Below are 21,861 nucleotides of genomic sequence, written 5' to 3'. Positions count from 1 at the left end.
GAAACCCAGGCGAAGGCAGGGAGAACATGCAAACTCCACACAGAAACGCCAACTGAGCCGAGGCTCGAACCAGCGACCTTCTTGCTGTGAGGGGACAGCACTACCTACTGCGCCACTGCCTCGCCAGTAAGTTTTCATAACAGGAAAATATTGATAATTACATCGATTTAAAAAGGTGGCTAATTTAAAGGTAAATATATCTGTCAATTAGTTTAAAATAATATTTAACTTGTAGCAGCCCAAAGAAACTGTTGATAACTGTTTTCCACACTAATGGAGTTGTTTTGTATTTTTAAGTACACACACTGATGTTTTTTTTTTGTTATTTTGCACAAATGTTTTTGTTTTGTAAAACAATGAAAAACTGTTGTTTAAAATAAATAAAAAATAAAATGTTGTTAAATGTATTTCTTACAAGCAACTAAATGAACAGTATAAAAAAACAAGCAATTTCAGCTACTTCATTTATTTGAGGTTATAAACTTAAAAACTTGCATGTACATAAGTACATAACACTGGATTTGTTTGAAATTTTAATTAAAAAAACAAATTTTTGGGTACTTTACTTAAAAAATTGAGTTTATGGTTTGTAAAAATGCCTCTGATTGAGAAGGGAAAGGTCATTTTAAAGTTCATAAAGGTCATAATAAAGTTTGTTTTCTGAACTTCACTTTGTTAGATGTTGTCGTAATTTGAATATATTGATGCAAACTGTTACGTTTATTTATTTTTTCGTTGGTCTAAAGAATATTTTTAGAGTGTACGCTAATATATTTTAATACTGGTTATTATGGTGGTACTTGGAGAGACATTTTTTTCTGAGGTGGTACTTGGTGAAAAAGTTTGAGAACCACTGCTTTAAATAATATGCAAAAAGGTTCAGATTAAATCAAATACTGCCTCCAACCAAGTGTCAGAAAAGCGAATGCACACGCCCATCTCCAATGTTATCAAGCGGACACACAGGCCCCGCCCCTCATTTGTGTGGGCGGAGCACATCAATGCCTCCGCTACGAGTTGTGGGTGGAAACTAGCGTGACGCGGGCCAATCAGAAGCCTCTTCACTTCAGCCCGTCCAGAGCGCCGCGCCCCAGTCTGAGAGCCGCGCACCGACAGAAACAAACGCTTGCAGAAACAAACAGTGACACAAACCCGTTTACGGAGAAAAAGCACGAGCTCCCCGCCTGTTCCCAAGTCGCTGTCCATTCCAGCCGCGCACTTGCACCCAGATAAGCGTAAGTTTTGCTTTTCTTAATGTGCTTTCTGTCTGGATTATTCTCCTCAGGGGGTTTAGTCGCGCGGCCTCACCGTTAGCGCGGGTGCTAGTGGCGCTAGCTTTCGCTTTCTGCAGGAGGAACGCGTTTGTTGTTTATGTTTTGTCGTTTGTTTTGTGTTTCTGAGGTCGTTTGGTGGTTTTGTGTCGCGATTGTGACTCTCGGTAACGTATTTTTGATGTAGTAGACGTGCGCGCACCCGCGAGCTACGGACAGGACAGTCGCGCGCGCGAGGGCCACTGCTGTACGCACACGAAGGAAAAATAGTTAAAGTGTTTTTATTTGTTATTTAAAGTTGAAAATATTTACTATTTAGCTAAAGTTATGCAAACATATTGAATATTTGTGACTTTAGAACGACTCTGATTAGAGTGGCCTATTGACTGTTTGTTTTTGCTTGTTTAAAAGTGATATTTGTTGTGTCATCTACAATTTTTGTTATGTGATGTATTGTAATTAGGCTTATGGATGTGTGGATGCTGCTTTTAGCAATTTAAGAATGATAAGAGAAGCATTAGTATATTGTTTATCTAGTTTGCTTATTTGCTACAGATAATTTTGTCTATATGACAAAAAGAATCACATGAAACAAATACAGCTGTATTATAGATATATTTGCATATGTGTAATGTGTTTAAGCCCATTTTTATGAATTTGAGTTTTTAGCAAAGTGTAGCCATAAATATTGAATATTTGTGAGTTTAGAGTCTGAGTAAAGCAATCCAGTTTGTTTTTGCTTGTTTAAAAGTGATGTGCGTTGTGTCATCTGCAAATTTCAACCTTGCCATGAAAACAAATCCAGTTTTTACCAAAATATCAAAACAAAAATACCTTTTTGTGTAAGCAACTATTTTACAGTACTCAAATACTCAAAATGTCTCTGTCAGTGTTTTTAAACAATTATTTTTGATTTACCAAAATCACACAAGTGGCAATTTCACATCTGTCACATCCATAACCGAGAGACGCCATATCCATAACGACACTTTTTTTTCTCATAAATGCAAAAATGTCATATAAAATACCTTTAATCCTGTATGTTCTACAGACAGCCAACTCTTATCCTTTTTATTAGAATAATTTTTGGAGGGTTGTGCAATTTAATTAACAGAATTTCTACAAAGCATGTTGTATGGTCATATGTGTGTGTGTGTGTGTGTGTGTATATATATATATATATATATATATATATATATATATATATATATATATATATATATATATATATATATATAATGTGTGTGTAAATGATTGCATTTTAACTCGGTTTAGTTTAAACTTTATTGTCCATACTGCATACATGCAACAATCACACATTAGCAACACTAATCAAGACAACAAGTTAGAAACTTAAAAAACAAATTAGCCCCATACATAATACCACAGATCATTGTTGACAACCACCCAGTTCACTTCAAACAGTGATCTGATTTATAACAACAACTGCAATTGGGATAAATTACTTATAAGCATTTCCTCAGGTTTTAGGAGTTAAACCTGTGTCCTGACAGTAGCACTTCAAAAGCTGAGTTAGCGGGATGTGTATTGTCTTTCAAAGTTGCAATGTTGCGAATGTTGTTTGAGACCAGTTATCTTATTTGCCTGATTGATAATTTGTGATAATTTCTTCTTCTGTTTTAGTGTTGTGTTACCAAAACATGAAACATTATTACATGTGAAGACACTCTGTTAATGATCTATGTGCCAAGTTTGAAGTCTGTAAGCTAACATTAAAACTTGCAGAGTAGACTGAATAGCTGACTTGCCTTATAAACATCCTCTACATTACTATGAAAATTCAGTTTATTGTCAATTTTTGTACCTAAATACTTAAAATTTGACTATATTTCCATTGATAATGATTGGTTTATAAAACCTAATATCTACTACTCTTGGTAGACTTCCCAGACATAGCTGTTTGGTTTTTCCTATATTAAGATGTGATGAACTTTTGCCAAACCAATTTGTGATGCTATTAATATATTTAAAATACAAGGAGCTAGAAATTTTCATAAACATTTATTATACAGAATTTTAACTTGGTGCTGTTAAATCAAAAGTTAGAAATTTAAATCAGTATTATAGATTAAGTGTTATTTTTATTCCATGCATCCCCAAGCACACCCTTGTGACCCTAGTTTGAACTCTGCTGTAGTTCATCATCATATCAGGATGTTTTCTTATTCTTTTGTGGCGTAAAAATGTGCGCCATTTGTTTTGAAGTGACACTAAGTGGCCATCCATGCCTGGCTGATATATCGGTTTATCACTAACCCGCATTAGGCCTCTTGTGTCGCGGGATGTCAGTGTTTTTGTACTGATCACAGATTGGGCTCATGCATGTGTCGCTGGTGTTTTGACAGTCTGTCGGTCAGAGAAAGACTGAAGCGTCTGTCTGCTGCTTTCAACCATAAGGCCAGGGCAGATCTGTGAAGTCACAGGAAGTGTATAGGAGTGTATTGTTGCTTTTATGATCGCATTACAGGGGAGTCAGGGGACGTGTTTTGCAAAAGTCACTTCTAGAAGTGGTTTAAGCACTGTTTTGTGGCAACAGTGTAAATATATCCAGCTTCTAATGGTAAAAATTAATTATTTGCATTCTTTATAATCAGACTTGTTAACAACAGTCTGCAGAAACACTTTGATTGAAATTAACTCTTTGTATGTGTCATCAGAGATGGAAAGTCCCACCCATTAGTGACAACCTCTCTCTCATTAGCATAAACAGCCCTGAGTGAGAAGCAGCCATCCGTCATTAGAGGTTTGACCTTCTGAAGATAATTTCAGTGACTAAGAAGATTTTAAATGTTTAGTTTTAATCTCCATCGACTGACTTCTTCTGACTTTTTCACATTAGTACTATTTTGAATCTGCTGATATTTTTGTAGCTCCACCCTCTTTTGAATGAAATCCAATCTCATTTGAATTTAAAGAAACAGTCATCAAAACGGCACCTTTAGGATCAAAGCCTAAAAGGGTCAGTTTCAGAGAGTTATAAAACATTATTTGTGTGTTGTTGTTTTTTTAGCTGAAACGTCACACGTCAACGTCACAGAGACATCATAGAATTATTTGATATATTGTAAAAAGGGGAATAATAGGTCCTATTTAACTTAGGGATGCATTATGCATGATTATAGATTTTGGTTGTATGATTATAGTCTGAGGAATAGTCACGGTTTTCACGATTATTATGCATTCATTCATTTCAAAACACATCTAGTTTAGTAAACCACATTAAAACTTCTTAGTGTTTTTTATTGCTGCTTAGTAACCAAATAATGCAGCACAAACTAATAATAAAAAACAAACATTTCTCTTTGGCTTTTAACTTAAATTTCGGCATTTAAACATAAGTAATAGTTTTATACTAAAAATATATGACAGAACAATGAATAAATATATGAATAAATAATTAAAAATAACAATAAATAAAGTTTTTGTGTAATGCATCCATATTAGCTTAGTATTTCCGTTTCAAAGAAATCAAATGTAGTCAGTCTGCTGAACCTCTCTCTGAAAGGTACTTTTGATCAACTATATTATGAACTTGTTTGGTATTTTAATTTTGTATATACTTTTTTTTTTTGAGTCAAAGTGTATATTCCACACAGAGTATTAGATTTTATATTAGGTATTAAATTTTCAACTTTATTACGAATATTGGATTATTTTGTTTATTTTATGTTTCTGCCCTCATAGTCCACTGACATCAACGTTGAGTTGAGTTGCCCACCGTCGTCAACGTTACCAAACCTACCAATCACAAAGCTTGCGCTATGCGTCATTGTAACATGCAAGTACATTTTTTTGAGAGGTGCGTGGGTATACGAAGGCTGCGCCGGACTGTACACGTGACCTTGGCAGAAGTATAATAAAACAGGGCTCAACAATAAGGACTGCCCGATGGCCCGGGGCCAGTGTGAGAGATGCTTGGGACAGTAGACGGGATCATTACTGGCCCGATTGGGGCCACCTTTTTGTTAAATAATTTTGAACTGAAATAAAATACCTTCACATTTTCCATGCTGCTCTTTTTGTTTTGTTAACACATAATTTTGCTCATTATACATATATTGACATTTTAAAAGTATTATTTAAAAAAAAATTACATTTAGATAATTATAGGCATTATTTTTGACACATTATTTAAAATACATGGCTAAAAAATAGCTATTAAATTGAATTGTATTTTTTCTTTGGTGGGGCCAGTGGAAATTTTGGTCGGGCAAGTAAAAATCTAAACCATTGGCCCAATCGGACCAGTAGAAAAAATCCTTTGCGTTGAACCCTGTAAAATAATAATAATAATAATAAAACTATAAATCATAATATAAGTATTGTTCTGCCTTAACAGAGCGGCATCAAGTGACTCCACATACGGTAGAAAAAGTTATTTAAAAAAATTGACCTTGAAAAATAGATTGATTACAGGTTCTAAATGTTGATTTCCATTATTTTTTGATTAATCGCTCAGCCCTGCAAAGTATGAAGCTGATCTGTTCAGTTCTGGGGCTAGCACCTGACTACATTTGTGACCTGGTAACTCTCGCCACTCCCACCCGCAGTCTTCGTTATGCATCTGGACTTGCGATGTATCAACCACGCTGTAAACTAAAGAGCTTTTTCGTAACTTGCGCCTAAGCTATGGAATGGTCTACCCATCAGCATCAGGAACGCTGCTTCTCTTGACTGTTTTAAGAATCTTCTCAAGACACACCTGTTATCGTTGCTTTTACCTTAGATTGATTATTTTTGTCAGTTTAATCATTCAATTTTATTGTTCATATTTTATTGTCTTATTGTGGTGTTTTTATTGTTCTGCTTTGTTAATGTTTGCCCTGGATTCCTTGTTGCGCTTTGGGTCTGAGAAAAGCACACTATAAATAAAATGTATTATTATTATTATTATTATTAATCCTTGTTCCGTCACTCCCAATATGCACTCAAGAAAAGAAATAACAAACTAGCGTGTGCAAAAGACGCAGTATGTGAACAGCCCTTAGTTAACCTCAGCCATAGTTGATCAAGTTTGTGCGTATTATCCTCTGTCTATTAGCTCGAAACCAGCGCACAGTTGGCATAACTTTGTTTAGTTGCAGCATCCATGCAGAAACGCGGTGTTGAGAAGCCTTTACGATTAATTAAACGTGACAAATTTAAGCACAGTTAATAGTGAAATCACATTGCATCACTAGTTTAATATGATGCAACATGCAGAGTTGTTTAATAACTACTAATTAACCTTTGTATTCTGTATTTTGCTGAAGTCCTGGATGGACCTGATAAAACTGACCCTAATAGACTTCAATGATTTTTTTTTTAGCAAAAATCTCTAGGTGAAAAAAACAAACAATCAGGTTCTAACTATAAAGCATTTATAGAAACAGCTTATCAAACATTGCAATAAACATATCATAAGATATTAATCACCAAATCTTTTTTAAGAATTGGAACATATCAATTCTTGCACATTTCAGAACACATCATCAAGTTGAAACTGCAAAACTTAATAATTCTGCCATTCTGTTTGGTAAAAGTAATTCGTTATTTAGTCCCTTCTTGAAAACACTGTTACATTACACGGTTACATTGCAATTGCTTGAGAGTTCCTCCCAAGATGAACATTTTTTTCTCGTTACACTCACGTGGTTGAAATGAATGGATGAATGAATAGGCAAGGCAAGTTTATTTATATAGCACATTTCATACACAGTGGCAATTCAAAGTGCTTTACATAAACAGGAATAACAAAGACAAGTTTAGGACATAAAATGCAGACAATAAAAATGATTAAAAACAGATAAAAACAATTTAAAATGTGTTAAAATAGGTTACAAAAGAATGAAAAAGAAAACGAAAAACATAATAGTGCGATCTGTCGGACGCAGCACAGTGCTCATTCAGTACAGGCACAGCTAAACAGATGTGTTTTCAGTCTTGATTTGAATGTGCCTAATGTTGGTGCACATCTGATCATTTCTGGAGGCTGATTCCAGCAGCGAGGGGCGTAGTGGCTGAAAGCTGATTCACCCTGCTTTGACTGAACTGAATAGCTTTTTTCTATAGTATATCTTCGTTTGTGACCAATCTGCTTAAGTTGTGAGTTATGAAATACTGTTTCCGGGTCCAAGCCGCTACACATTTGAATTGAGAAAATATTAGTCAATTAATCACACATTAAAGAGCATTTCATAAAGTCATGGTTAGGCCCACACAGAATCTGTGCGCGCAGAATTTCGCAGATTTTCCGCAGATTTCTGCAGATTTTTAGCCCATTATTAATTCTGTTTATTTACTTGAGTAAATGTGTAAATCTGAATTTATTCAGTTTTTATTCAGTAATTTATTTCTTTTTTATTTAATATATTAAGGTTTTTGTTATAATACTCTGCTGGATACTCCCAAAATAATTCTGCAGAAATCTGCAGATTTTAACCAAAATTCTCAGCAGAAATAGCAAAAAACGTCTGCAGATTCCGTCTGGCCCTGCTCATGGTGTACACAACAGTCTTTGCTTGCTGCATCACAAACACCAATATTTGAATAATTTACAAAAAATGTTCACTTTCTGGCCATAGGATATTATATATATTGCGATCATGATTTTCAAAAGAATTACAGTGGTTTGTAAATGTTTATTTTTCCGTTTGTTGACTCTCCCCATACAGTTTGATAAAGCCCTTGGACCCTGAAGCCGCTTCTTGTGACGTCACATTTAATAAGTGGATATAACTAAGAAATTTAAACAAGTTTGAAGCAAGTGGAGGATGAGTAAATTATGACAGAAGTTTCCGTTTTGGATGTGTTGGAGCCACTGTGATGCATTGTAAGCTTTTACTTACTATCGGGTTATCCAAAAACACAGATAGGATTTGATTGACAGTGCCACATTTTGATTAAAACTGTTTTGGGTTGTTTCTCATCCAATCATTCATTTACAGTTGGAACCATCATTTCTATCAGTTATTTTTGGGCTCAATAGCAGTGTGATGGTGAAACCTGCGATGGAGTGTGCAGTGAAACAAGCCCACTCAATCTCTCGCCCACGACCCTCTAGAGGGACAAAAATCTGTTTCTCATTTTCATCTTGTGTTGTTTAACGTTTCCCCTCTTCCTTTCTCCTCCCTCTTTTTGCTCTCATTTTCATACATACAGTGCTGTGCTCCCTTAAACAGGAAATAGTTTGTGTAGGGCGAACAGCTCTTCAACCATTGCATAGGATTTTAATAATCTGTTAAATATTAAAGAATCTACTCCTTTAAAGAATGAATAAAAAGGCAAGCATGTTTTCTTAATACAATGCTGCAATTATTTTTGTGTATTTACACAGCAAAACAACAATTCGTGCATATAATGGCATGCCTTTTTTTGCAATTGATGTCTTGCATTTGCTCTTGTTGATTTTTCATGATGTAAAAGTCTTACTATTGAGTTTTTCTATCAAGAATATTTACAGTGACACAATAGCTTAGTTTCTAAAGCTTCCGTAGGCAGCATTTTAGTGTGACCCTGGATCACAAAACCTTATGTGTAAATTTTTGTCAATTGAAATCTATACATCTGAGTTTGAAAGCTGAGTAACTAAAGCTTTCTATTGATACTTGGCTTGTTATAAGAATTGTTGGGGAAATATGTGTCTGACATGAAACTTTTCAAAATCTGAGGGTTTAAAAGCATATAAAAAAAAAACTGAAAAATTAGTCTTTAATGTTGTATAGATTGAGTTCTTTGCAACGCAAAACAAAAAAAGTTTATTTAATAGGGATGCAACTATTACAGATTTTGGTTGTATGATTAAATTCTTAGAAATAATCATGGTTTCACGGTTATCAATAGTCCATTTCTCTTTGGACTTAAAGTTTGGACTTAAAAATAAGGACTTAAACACATTTTTTGGCATTTAAACATGAGTAATAATTTTACGCTGAAAATAAATGACAGAACAATGAATGAATGAATAAATAAAAATAAGTATAAATAAAAAAAAGTTTGTCTAATGTAAATCTAAGCTACATATTAGTCAAGTAGTTCCCTTTTATAGAGAACAAATGCATTCTTTCAACTAGGTGTGCCTGGAAAGTGTGCGTGAACGTGTTGCTTCCAATATGCGCACACAAGCCGTGTGCCTCCATTGGAAATAGCAAACTTGTGTGTGCAAAAGACGCAATATGTGAACCCTTAGTTATTAACCTCAGCCATAGTTAATCCAGTGTGCGTGGGTGTCTGTGTACAAGCTCTGAACGTCAAACTAGCAGTTTTGTTTCGTGCAGAAACACAGTGTTGTGAAGCCTTTAAAATTAATTATTGGTGACTAATTAAAGCACGATTAATAGTGAAACCAGTTAATCGTTGCATCCGCAGGGGTACTATTTCATGATCTCTACCTAACATTCAAATATCTTTGGCATAATATGTGTGTGAATGACAAATGGGATATTTTTTGTTTTTCTCCTGTTGCGCTCAACAAACAACCAAATAAACAGTCTTAGGACCTTAAGGTTAACTTCACACCTCTCTCCAAATTTCAGGAGGTAAAATATTGACTCTTAAACATGACCAAATAACCAGAGAAGGGTCTCCGGACCTTAAGGTTAACTTTTTCTCCAAATTTCAGGAGGTAGAATATTGACTCTAGATAATCATGCTGACACCACAAACCTCAAATTTGTGCTTTGCAATCAAAAATAATGTGCAACTAGCTGAGAGAGAGGGTGGGCCTGATCAACTCGCACTTCTCTCTTACCTATTAGGCCGACCTTTGCCCAACACCCAAATTTTGACTATAAAGGTGAGGGTTTCTTGCTAAAACATTGGAAGCTCATCCGTGGGATAAGTGTGCATCGCCCGGCATTCTCGGACACATGTGTTGGTTTTCCAATGTGACTGCAACTGGCTCCCCAGTCTTTGAATAGGAAAATGATGGCACGTCTCTGAGGTTGTATATACTTGTATCAAATTGCTTGAAGTTTTTATTATCTGTCTTTTATTCATGTAATCTCATCTTTATTTCGCATTATAAGCCTTTTATGCAATTTTGTTGTATTTTGATTAATGATGTTCATGAGTATGATTCATGATTATTGAATATTATTGTGATTATAATTTATATCAGCAGTATGTAGCAGCAATAAACAGTTTTATTGCTTAATTAGTATGGTGTATGGACAGTTATTGGTGCCTTCTCTTGTTGATTACCACCACACTTGTCTCACTTAAACACAAGTCATACTTAAACCTTTTTGGTATGCTGAAAAACAGTGTGCAATGTAACACTGCACTGTAAAAATAATGCTGTAAAATTTACTGTTGGTTGTGTAAAATGTACAACTGTACTGTAAATTAGCAATTACAGTTGTGCTGTAGTTTTAAGGCACAATAGTCATTAAATTGGGAGTGCGCTAATCATTTTTACTGTATTACTTGCATTTTTAAATGCCATTGTAATTGTTTAATTTACTTAATTGTAAATGTACTTGTAAATTTTAATGGCAACCAAAAATCCCATTAATACTGTATATTTTATTACAGTGTGGTCTTGCGGTTCATGGTCACATATACAGTTGTCAGTGTTGTGAATTTGAATGTGTGGGTAAAAAATGACATTAGCATGTTGATAATTTTTGAAACATAAATTTCATATTTAATTTATTTAACAAAACAAAACTGTGTGAGGGGTGTCACGATTTCGATTTTTAATCGAAATCGATCAAAATTTATGCTCAATTTCGATTATCGAATCCAAAAATAGAATCGTCGATGCTGCCACGCCCCCATGTCACGTCAGCTTGGCTTGCCAAGCGGGAAAAAACAGGCTTGTTGAAGTGCTTGTTAAACTGCAGAAGCAGGAGACCCGTCGACAGAGCTTAAACCCTCTCCTCTTTCAATGAAGTCGCCGGTGTGGAAGCATTTTGGATTTCCAGTGAGTTATGTTGACAACGTTCGTGTTGTCGACAAAAAAAAAACACAGTTTTGCAAGCTCTGCTATGTATGTATTACGTACGGTTCGTCCGATAGACAACACCGGCATCGCGATCCTCCGCCCGCCCCCGTTGCAAATCCGCTCGCGAAAAGTTCACACTCAGGCCCTGTTTACACTGTCTTTGTTTTTAAATGGCATTTTAGAACGACAACGATTTGACATCCACAGTGGCGTGTAGCATTTCTGAGCAGCCCTCCTTCCTCTCTACCTCTGAAAATGCACATCACGTGACCACACAGACACAGACGCACACACAGCCATGCGCTCGAGACAGCAGGTCCAGGCAGTCAGAGGACTGCTTCAATCTTTCACTCACTTGTACTTAGTCATTTTAGCGAACACCTCAGATACTGTTGGCTGGTTCCTGTTGGTTGTGCGTCTTTTTTACCGACGCCATTATAACGACACAGATCACTGCCTATTCACGAGTCCCGCAGAAAAAGTGATTGACAGGTGGTAATTATGTGTGTATCTTGCCTTTATTCATTTACTGTGTGATTTGTTTATGGGTAAAACAAAGACCATGCAGGTCAGGTAGTTTAAACGGTAGGCTACAAATAATTAATTGGTCATTAATTAATTATTCAAAATCGAAAATCGAATCGAATCGTGCCTTCAGAATCGAAAATGTAATCGAATCGAGGATTTGGAGGATCGTGACACCCTTAGCTCCTACTCAATTCAGTTAGTAGTGACCAGTGCATAGTGCAAACCGCATGGGCTCACCCGCAAGAGGAGGGGAAGGAAAGTTGCATCAAATCTGACTCCCCTTTGAGTGCACGTGCATCACAGGAGCCTGCAGTGAAACTCACTGCGGTTTATCATGACACTTTAATCAGTAATTTCTTTTTTCACAATTGACAGCATGAACAAACATAGAAGCGTTGTCTGATTGACAAGCAGCACCTTATTATGTTCAAAAGAATTCAAAAGGCCAAATGGGATGACTTTATACCCCATTTCAGAAGTAAAACACACCCTTTTAGCTAGTGCAATCTACACAACATTAAGTGCAGTGTGAGGGTAAGGGGGCGCAGTGTTTCGATGTGAACCGGTTATGTTGTGGTTCTGTTACTGCTGGTGTTGGTTGCAGCATGGTTAAAAATCCGACTATTAAACTAGGTTAATTTCAATTAAAATAAAATAAAATTAATTAATCTGACATTTTGGGTGATGTATAAATTTTTGTGACTTTGGATAGGTTTTGGGCTGGAATAAGTCAGTTATATCTGGCAACACTGACAGTTGTGGCTATTGTACATTAATCAAAAAATCAAGTATAAGTACTGATATAGTAAATAAGACTCCAGTACTCATTTTAAAGTAATCTAAAAGTTATTGTATGCTGATATTAGGAGTGCACTGATTTTAATTATAGCTTGCAGTAGTCAGTAGGATATTTTGGCAGGTTTAGAAGTTTCAAATGCACAAAATTAAGCTTTATGTCATCTAAAAATGCTGCATCAAAGAAGATGGCCATTTAATTTAGTACAGTATAATTACAGTAGCGAACTGAAAAAGCATTGTAATTATGCATGCATTGTAATAGTAATGAATTGTGACAACCTTTGAAATCAGACCAAGCAAGTGAAATGTTGATATCAAAATAATTTACTTAATGGCAAAGAAACATAAAGTGTTAGTATATAAATGATATCATTATTCATTATGAGAGGAGCAAATGTACAGCATTGTAAATGAGTTATTTTAGGTAACTTGCAATAAGGTATATTATAGTAATAACAGATAGTTTGGGCATACATAAGTCTTTTAAATAAATATAAGGGATGTAGAATGGTATATGAGGCCAGAAATGTTTTTACTGTAAATATCTGCTGGAGAATGGCTAGTAGGGGTCGGTCTTTCTGCATTTGCTGTATGCGAGTTATGCAGTTTATGTGAGCTATTCAGATCTACTACTGGCCTGCAGCCACATTTAGACCCTCCGTGTGCCAGGAATAATGCCATTACATTCCACAACACACACACACACACACACACACACACCATGTGATTTAAGATGGTAAACAGCTGGTGTGTGTGTGTTTACGGTGTTCAGACATGAGCAAACCTTATTCATTTATACATTGAGAAAATTCAGGACAATTTTGAGTAATGCGTGTAGATGCATTATTTGCAAAAACATTACTTTTATTAATTTAAATATATGAAAACTAATAAAAATTGAGGTATCTGCTTTTGCTAATTAAGTATTGATATCTCAAGTGTGTATATTATCATTACCCAAAAACACATTATTACTTAAATATTGTTTTATTATGACCTCAGATTGAGTTGATTCATTAAACATAACTTAAGCCCATTCTGGATGCTTAAAATAAATATTAAATCAAGTAAAATGAACAAAAATGGAGAAAAATAACGCATTTGAGGAGTAAATCTTCTCAATTTCATTTAGATGGTTTATTTAAATAATAAACTGAAGGTAAAATTGTCCATCTGCCGTCCATCTATCCAACTATCCCTGAAGTGGTGCTTATGTGGTCATTTTGTTTATTATTTATTTTATTAGTTATTACAATTCGAATGTTTACACATTACATCATTCTTTAAACATTTCACTTGCAAACCCACCCACAGAAACACCCAGCTACTCAGCCACACACGCGCGCACACACATACACGCACTCCCTCCACACCCTCCCTCACATCTGTGTAGTGTTACGGGTGAGATAATTCACACACTTCTCTTCTGGAAAGTAGGTCAATGAGGAAGTTTGGAGATAAGAAGTAAATTTATGCAGCTGAAAAATGATGAACTCTTTAATAATACAGAAATCATCTCTGCAGCATCCTATAGAAATCAGCCTTTTAGTGATGTTAGATTCTTGTTATTTTGGGATCATTGATTTGTATAATAGTTTTAAGTATTTAATTTTTTATTAGAGGTTTTTTGTTTTGTTGAATTTTAGTTAAAGTGCATTGTCTTTGACATTTATTAGTTTAGTTTTTTTATGTGTATATTTTATTTTTATTTTTAACATCTGTTTTTGTGCTTGGTTAAATTAAATAAAAGTGAGCAATGAAAAATTACGAACTCTTCAATACAGCCGACATCATCTCCACTGCATCCTATAGAAATGAGCCTTTCAGTCATTTTAGATTCATCTCATTTTGGTATCATTGATTTGTATAATAGTTTTAAGCATTTCATTTTTTTTATTAGAGTTTTTTTTTTTTGTATTTTCTTGTTAGTTTTAGCTAAAGTTTTAGCTATTTTAGTTGCATTTTCTTTGCTATATTTATACGTTTTTTTTATTTATGTATTTTATTTTTATTTCTTAACATGTTTTTGTGCTTGGTTAAATTAAATAAAAGTGAGAAATGGCTCTATGCCAGGCTAAAAAATTTTTTTTATATCTTTTCATATTTTAGTTGTTCATCTTTTTGTTTTTACAGTAAAAAGTGATATCATTTTACATTGTATTTGTTTTTTGTTTTTTTATTTGAGGTGTAGAATAGACTTGCACGATATTTGAAAATCCTGACATTGTGCAGTGTTTGAACTCCCAGAGCTCATCAAGGTCGCATATGCGCCCGAAAATTAATCTATGCGACCTCATGATATATTTTGGCGCATTAGTGCGACTGCAGATAATGGTTGTAGTGCGACCTGTTTCGATTTTTTGTAAAAACGTGCTGAATCGCTCTTCTCTGCCGCTATATTGGTTCATATTAGCTGTCAATCACTCAAGGTATTCCGCTGTCAGATGACAGGGAAGGAGCTTTTATGACCACGGGAAATACAAACGGCTGAAGAGTGAAAACTTAAAGCACACAGGTTTGCAAACCCCACCTAAAGTTGAGGCGCAGATGAGAGCGATCATGACACGTGGTGGATATTGATCTGCCAGCTGAGATCAATCGAGTACGTGCTTTTCGAAGAAGGTGCCCGAATCTCTATGTGTTGCATTCACTGCGTATTCAGCGCAAATGTCAAATCTAATACTGTATATCATCGCCAAAGAAGCTCGCCTTTACTAAGTTTACACTGAAACTGCGGCTCATCAAAACAAACAGCGGTATTGTGCCGGTGGTCACCGCAAGAATCCTGCTCATAAATTGGGTCGGCTGACTCACCTGCTTTCCACTAACACAGACTGAACCTTTAAATTGACACAAACTGAAACCAAAACTTTTAAAGAGTGATAGAAGTGAGACTTTACTTACTTTCTTTTGTCTATTCTTTCTTGAGGTGTAAATTATTTTTTAATTTATTTACTGATGACTGCAGCTTTCAGCATTGAATTGAATGATTTATTATAATCTTTTGTTCTTTTTGTTGCAGAAATATTATTTATTAAATTGACATGCATATAAAACAGCAGTACAAAATAAATATTTCTTACTGCAATGCTTCATATTTGTTTGATGCAAACTATACATTTATTTTTCATAAAGTAACAGACTTTTTATAGCAGATATTCATGCACGTTCAAAATTTTCACGATTTATTGTTGTTTTAAACTACAATAAATCCCTTAAAGAACGATTTGCAGCGGTGCTCATTCATTTTTGGTGGGTGCTCCTAAATGTTTTCTGGTGCTCCTAAATGTTTTTTTGGTGCTCCTAAATGTTTGAAGTTGGGAGCACCGGTGCTACCAAGTAAAAAAGTTAATTTCGAGCCCTGTTGTGATATTTTGTTTTGCTGTGATTTTATATATTGCGATTATAAATATAATTCCATCAGATAATTTTAATTTCTCTATTTGGAAAGATTTCATTAATTTAGATCGACTATGGTGATCAAGTCTTTTTCTTAGCCTTATTTGTGCATACAATCGAATAAATTACGAATATATAAATATAACAGGATAAATAAAAGTTAAATAAACAGTGCTTTAAGGTTATCTAACCTAACAGTATTCAAATATAAAAACCGAACAGTTAAACGTAAAAAAAACATGGTCATCATTGTATAAATAATTGTATATCGTAAATAATCTACTCCAGGTCGCTGGTTTAATCCCCGGCTGGGTCAGTTGGCATTTCTGTTTTTGCTTGTATTTTCGGGTTGGTGTGGGTTTCCTCCGGGTGCTCCGGTTTCCCCCCTCAGTCCAAACACATGCGCTATAGGGGAATTGAATAAATTAAATTGGCCATAGTGTGTAAGTGTGTGAGGGAATGTGAGAGTGTATGTGTGTTTCCCACTACTGGGTTGTGGCCAGAAGGTCATTCACTGAAGGAAAATAAATGAAAGAAACTTTAAAAGTCTCTATCAGACTGGCACCTACTCATTAGTTGATCTAAACTGTAAACTTACTTTGTTTTCAATATTTCTCATGCTGTGCTCTGAGCTCTGGGAAAGCTTCACTTCCTCCATCTCTGCAGGTGCTGGGATCTTATATGCATTTATGAACTGATCTCTGGGTTTGTTTTCAGTCTCTGATCGCCTGCTGTCTGCTTTAGCGGCTGCCAGAAACTCTGAGACTGCTTTTGGCCCGTTCTGATGGGCTTTTTGGCCTTCATCTGAGCCTGCTGCTGGGCTGAAATGGATTTGACCGCCATTCTGAATCTGTCAGGAAGCCATTATTGATGCAGGAAACTCATGCAGGCAGATCTGGCTCATTTACAACGACTGTGCAGGACTTTCGAGTCAGCTGCCTTCTCCATTTCTCACACTCTCCGTGGAGTTTGCTGGAATTTTAGGGAAAATTCGTAGACGGAAAATAGGGCTGCATGATACTGGGAAAATGTGCAATATTGTTGTTGAGTGTTGCGATAATGATAATTATTATCATTTAACCAACTTTCTCAAAACCTGTCGGCGAGCCAAAATCAGGGCTAAAATCACGCAGTCTGAACTCGGCATAAAACAGGGCTGAGTTTGTTGACAAGACATCTATAGGAGTGCAAGTTTCCCAAAATGTTGGCAAACATTAAAAAAATCACATCTTGGATTACCTGTGAGTGAGTAAATTAATGGGAAGTTTTAACTATCCCTTAAAAAGTGTACAAACTTGATTGTTTCAACAAGTAAAGCATTTTCTTTACTTGACAAACTTTGAATGAAGGGTAATGTTTTATTGAGTGTGAGGTCTGAGATGTGGAAACTGTGAAGAGAGAATAAACAGCTTGCAGTGTACACTACCTAGTAAAAGTCTTGTGGTGGATCCCAGTTGTAAGAGCAACAAATAATAACTTGACTTCTAGTTGATCATTTTAAAGTGTCAGAAGGTGGATTCCTCTGCTGAATCATCTGTTGAGCTGCACCTCAATCATCACAAATACTGCAGAAGATCTACTGGAACCAGCATGGAGTCAAGATTCCCATAGAAATCAGTCAAGTTTGGTGAAGGAGACATCATGGTTTGGGGTTACACTCAGTATGGGGGCGTGCGAGAGATCTGCAACATCAACAGCCTGAGGTATCAAGACATTTGTGCTGCCCATTACATTACAAACCACAGGAGAGGGACAATTCTCCAGCAGGATAGCGCTCCTCATACTTCAGCCTCCACATCAAAGCTCCTGAAAGCAAAGAAGGTCAAGCTGCTCCAGGATTGGCCAGCCCAGTCACCAGAGATGAACATTATTGAGCATGTCTGGGGTAAGATGGAGGAGGTGTTGAAGATGAACACAAAGACTCTTGATGAGCTCTGGGAGTCCTGCAGGAACGCTTTCTTCACCATTCCAGATGACTTTATTAATTAGTGATTTGAGTCATGTCAGAGATGTATGGATGCAGTCCTCCAAGCTCATGATGGAGTCAGACACAATATTCATTCTGTCTCCACTGCAGCAGGACTTTATATTCTATACTGGACATTATTTCTGTTCAGTGATGACACTTTAGTCTGAGCAGAGTCAGAGCTTACTGTCCTCATCAAATCAGTCAACATCAAGACATGATCAGATTTTATTGTGCTCAAATAAGCAAAATCTAGAGGCCTTTACCTTTTATATACACTACTTCTGACACCAAATGATCAACTAGAAGTCAAGTTATTATTTGCTGTTACTAAAACGTATATAGGCGTCAAGACTTTTGTCAAGTAGTGTAGCTCAGCATGTTAGTAGGTATGTGCATCAATCTCCTTAATGGCTGAGTGTATTCTTTTTATAATTATGTGATTAATAATAAAACAATCTATTAATAATGATAATTTATTAGTAGTTTTTGTTAATTGTTTTACAAACACCATTCTGCCATCATTTTACAAAACTTTTTACATCAATTTTTACATTTTATTTTATTTATTTTGTGAAAATTAACAGTTTTTGACATAAAAGATAATCAAAAACATTTTACAAATAAGGCTCCATTGAATTAATTTCTTATATGAACTAAGAGTAAACAACATATTTGTGCTGCATTCATTAATCTTTGCTTCAACATTTACTAATGCAGTGTTAAAGTCCAAAGATGGGCTTGTTAGCATTTAAAATGAGGAAAAAATACATAAACTCAGTGCACAACTGTTTTCCCCCCATTTAAAACAAACAAAGATGAATAATGCTGTGATAATTATATTCTCATTGATTTTTGATGGTAGTAAATACCTGAACTAACATTAAATAATGGGAACTTAATGTATTACCACAAAGCTGGATAACAGCTTTACAACTTCTGTTTGGGCTGTTCACTGATGATATATTGAGTTTGTGAAAAAATGTTATGCATTTATAATGACATTATATGTAAGGTGGTATTTTCCTACCTAAAATGCATAAAATCGAAAGCTTTGCCTGTTTGAAAATGTTTATATGCAGATGTAAGTTAGCAATCAGCATGCAGTGTTTAGCAAAAAACATCTGTTTAGATGTTTAGTTTGTTGTTAATTCGGATTGCTGTCCATTTTCCTGCTTGATAAGGAAACTTTCTAGATGTTATTGTGAATTAAGGGTAGTTTTGGTGATTTTAAATCATGGTTTGAAAGAAACCCAAAGATGAAATCGCCAGTACAGGCTCAGGAGATGATAAAATAGATGTTGGTGGTTCAGATTTTCCCATTTAACTCTATGGCTCAGCATTCAGGGGTGTTTTGAGTGAGTGGGCAGAGCACAGGACACAAGTGACCGTATACGATTACATAATCATACAGGTTTCCATGGAAATGGGTTTTGTTTCCATAGTGACTATTACAGTAATGCCTACACACCTCTGTCCTCTTAAAACACACACACACACACAGAGCTTAATATAACGCTGCATAATTCTCTCAGCTATATAAACATCATTATGGTCTGTTAGGATGATCATTTCACGGCTAAATCAGCTTTAGGAGGTTATTGCATTACTAGAGTTGAGATTTTTGGGTTATTTTTGGCAGGAGTTAAGTGTTGTTTTTGTGGTGCATTTCCTGGCAAAATAATGTTCTAAACCAATGCTTTAACAGTTGAATATATTCAGTGATAAATTGTCATTTAAGCGCTTTTTAGTATTTGATTAGAGTCAAACTGCATATTAAACTGCTTGTGGAAGTTGCACAAGCAGGGAATGGAAATTTGCATGTTCAGAATGTTAAGCATGCTTCAAAAATATCATGCATATTTGTATTTTTCCAAAATATAAGCGTTCTATTTCCTGGAGAAATGGCAAATATATTTATGTAAATGCATTTTTTGTTGGTGGCATTTTATTAAAACAGTCTTCTGTTTTAAATATTTATGAATTAGTCTAATTCGACTTGTTTATTTTTTTGTTAAATCTGTCAAATAAAAGCAAACTAACTAACAACAGTTGTTAAGGAGTGTAGAGATGGGTTCTTGAGTTTATTTCAGAAATCTTCCTGTACTGTGGCATTGATCATGTATGGACTGATTTTGAGTGTACTCTGGGTCTTTTAGGGATAAATGTCTTGTCTGGTGCTAAAGGGTCACTGCGTTTGTCTGCGACTAATGCCAAAATCAATCAAAAGCACAACGGAAAACCAATAGCTGCACCAAGTGTTCAGTTGGGAAAGGATTTTAGGAAAACTGGGAAAAAGTGTTTGAATTTTGTGTGAAAAATTGTTGATGGTAGGGCTGGGCATTTAATGAACATTTAATTTACCAACATTACTAATGAAAATAGTTTTAATAGTCAAAAACATTTAAACAAAATATCTCAATTATTCAATTTTCCTTCGGCTTAGTCCCTTTATTAATCAGGGGTCGCCACAGTGGAATGAACTGCCAACATATCCATCATATGTTTTACACAGTGGATGTCCTTCCAGCTGCAACCCAGTACTGGGAAACATTCATTCACATACACTACGGCCAATTTAGTCTATTCAATTCATTTATAGCGCATGCGTTTGGAATGTGGGGAAAACCAGAACACCCGGAAGAAAACCATAACATTAGCTGCGTTCCAAATGGCCCACTATACACTATGCACTCATGCACTATGTACTTATGTAACAGGATAGTATATGTATGTAGTGCTGTTCCAAATGGTGCACTAACGTTTTTACTAAGCGGAAATTCAAACCGTTTTCCTGATGACGTTTGACTGTCGCTAAATCAGTGAAATAAACGACCGAATTATTAGATAATACCTGCCGTGAGTATAACCGCATTCACCATCGGGAGGCGCTATAATCACTCTCGTAGGAGAATTTAGCTTTCACCATCCAAAATAAATAAAGTTATCCAACATGTGCGCCCGATAGCTCCGCCCCTTCCGCTACATAAGCAAACCTGCGGTCGTTGAGTGCGTCAAGTGTCCATCATTACACACTTCATTTTACCAGCAGAATGAGGGCATCATCCGGGTAATTAAAGTGCTCTTATTATTTTTAGAGTTTTCAGTGTGAACACACTACTTGCACTGTTTATATTACAAAATGGCGTAGAATAGAGCAAAAGTATGCGATTTGGGACGCAGCTATTGACTTTTCTTTTTGCGGGGCTTCAATGTATTTCCCATCTCAACAGGAAGTGACAGTCAGAATGCAGGAAAAGAGCATCACTTTCCGACTTTCATTAGTGCTGTGCTTTTTGAGATTTCTGCACATCCGAGGCCATTATATGACGGCGGTGAAACTGAATTGTGTGTCGGTGTCTGCACCGTTTCCAGGGAGATGAGCACAGAAAGACTGCACCGCTGCGCAGTTATTCACATGCTGAAAGAGAGTGGGAGGAAACTCTGGAGAATCACCAGAGAAAGAGACGCAGATGCTGTGGCGTCTTGAACACTATTCAGACATGAGTGGCTTTGTGAATGACGTCTTGAGTTGAAGGTCGCTGTAAATTCTGCGCTAAGCTCATGCTGTGAATGCAATGCGTGTCAAGCATCTTCACAAACTTGTAATGAGAGGTGCTTGTACAGTGGCTGTTACTGGAAAATTGCTTCAACCGATTATAGGGCACTCATTGAAATAGTTGGAGTGTTTTTTAGGGGTTATCACAAGACTTTTAAACTTTTATGACTTGTGTGTTTGTAATTAATCCCAATGAATCTGATAAATGGTTAATGAATACTTTTATAATCTTATTGTCGAAATTGAGGCCGTCACGGTGGTGCATTAGGTCTCGCCTCACAGCAAGAAGGTTGCTATTTCAAGCCTCGGCTGGTTAGTTGGCTCAAAAACTGTGAAATGTGACACAAGAATTTGTTGTTCATCTAAAGTCTATATCTAAAAACTATATTTATAC

At 35.7% G+C, this 21,861-nt stretch overlaps 1 protein-coding gene and 1 long non-coding RNA gene across 33 annotated transcripts in view; one reads left to right on the top strand and one right to left on the bottom strand.

Moving 5' to 3' along the window:
• LOC147838686 (uncharacterized) overlaps positions 1-21,861 on the bottom strand; it is a 1,589,207-nt gene that overhangs the window by 1,030,469 nt on the left and 536,877 nt on the right. The window lies entirely within an intron of this gene.
• The window catches only part of add1 (adducin 1 (alpha)), a 79,509-nt gene continuing 58,740 nt past the window's right edge, over positions 1,093-21,861 (top strand). For 24 of the 32 annotated variants that reach the window (XM_087299840.1, XM_087299849.1, XM_087299826.1 and 21 more), the window contains exon 1: positions 1,093-1,235. The gene's annotated coding sequence lies outside the window, so the exon portion shown is untranslated. 32 annotated transcript variants of the gene reach the window in all.

The sequence above is a fragment of the Danio rerio genome, chromosome 21 (assembly GCF_052040795.2).
Source record: "Danio rerio strain M-AB ecotype USA chromosome 21, GRCz13ab, whole genome shotgun sequence".
Lineage (NCBI taxonomy): Eukaryota > Metazoa > Chordata > Actinopteri > Cypriniformes > Danionidae > Danio > Danio rerio.
This window is presented reverse-complemented; position numbering and strand designations above follow the sequence as displayed.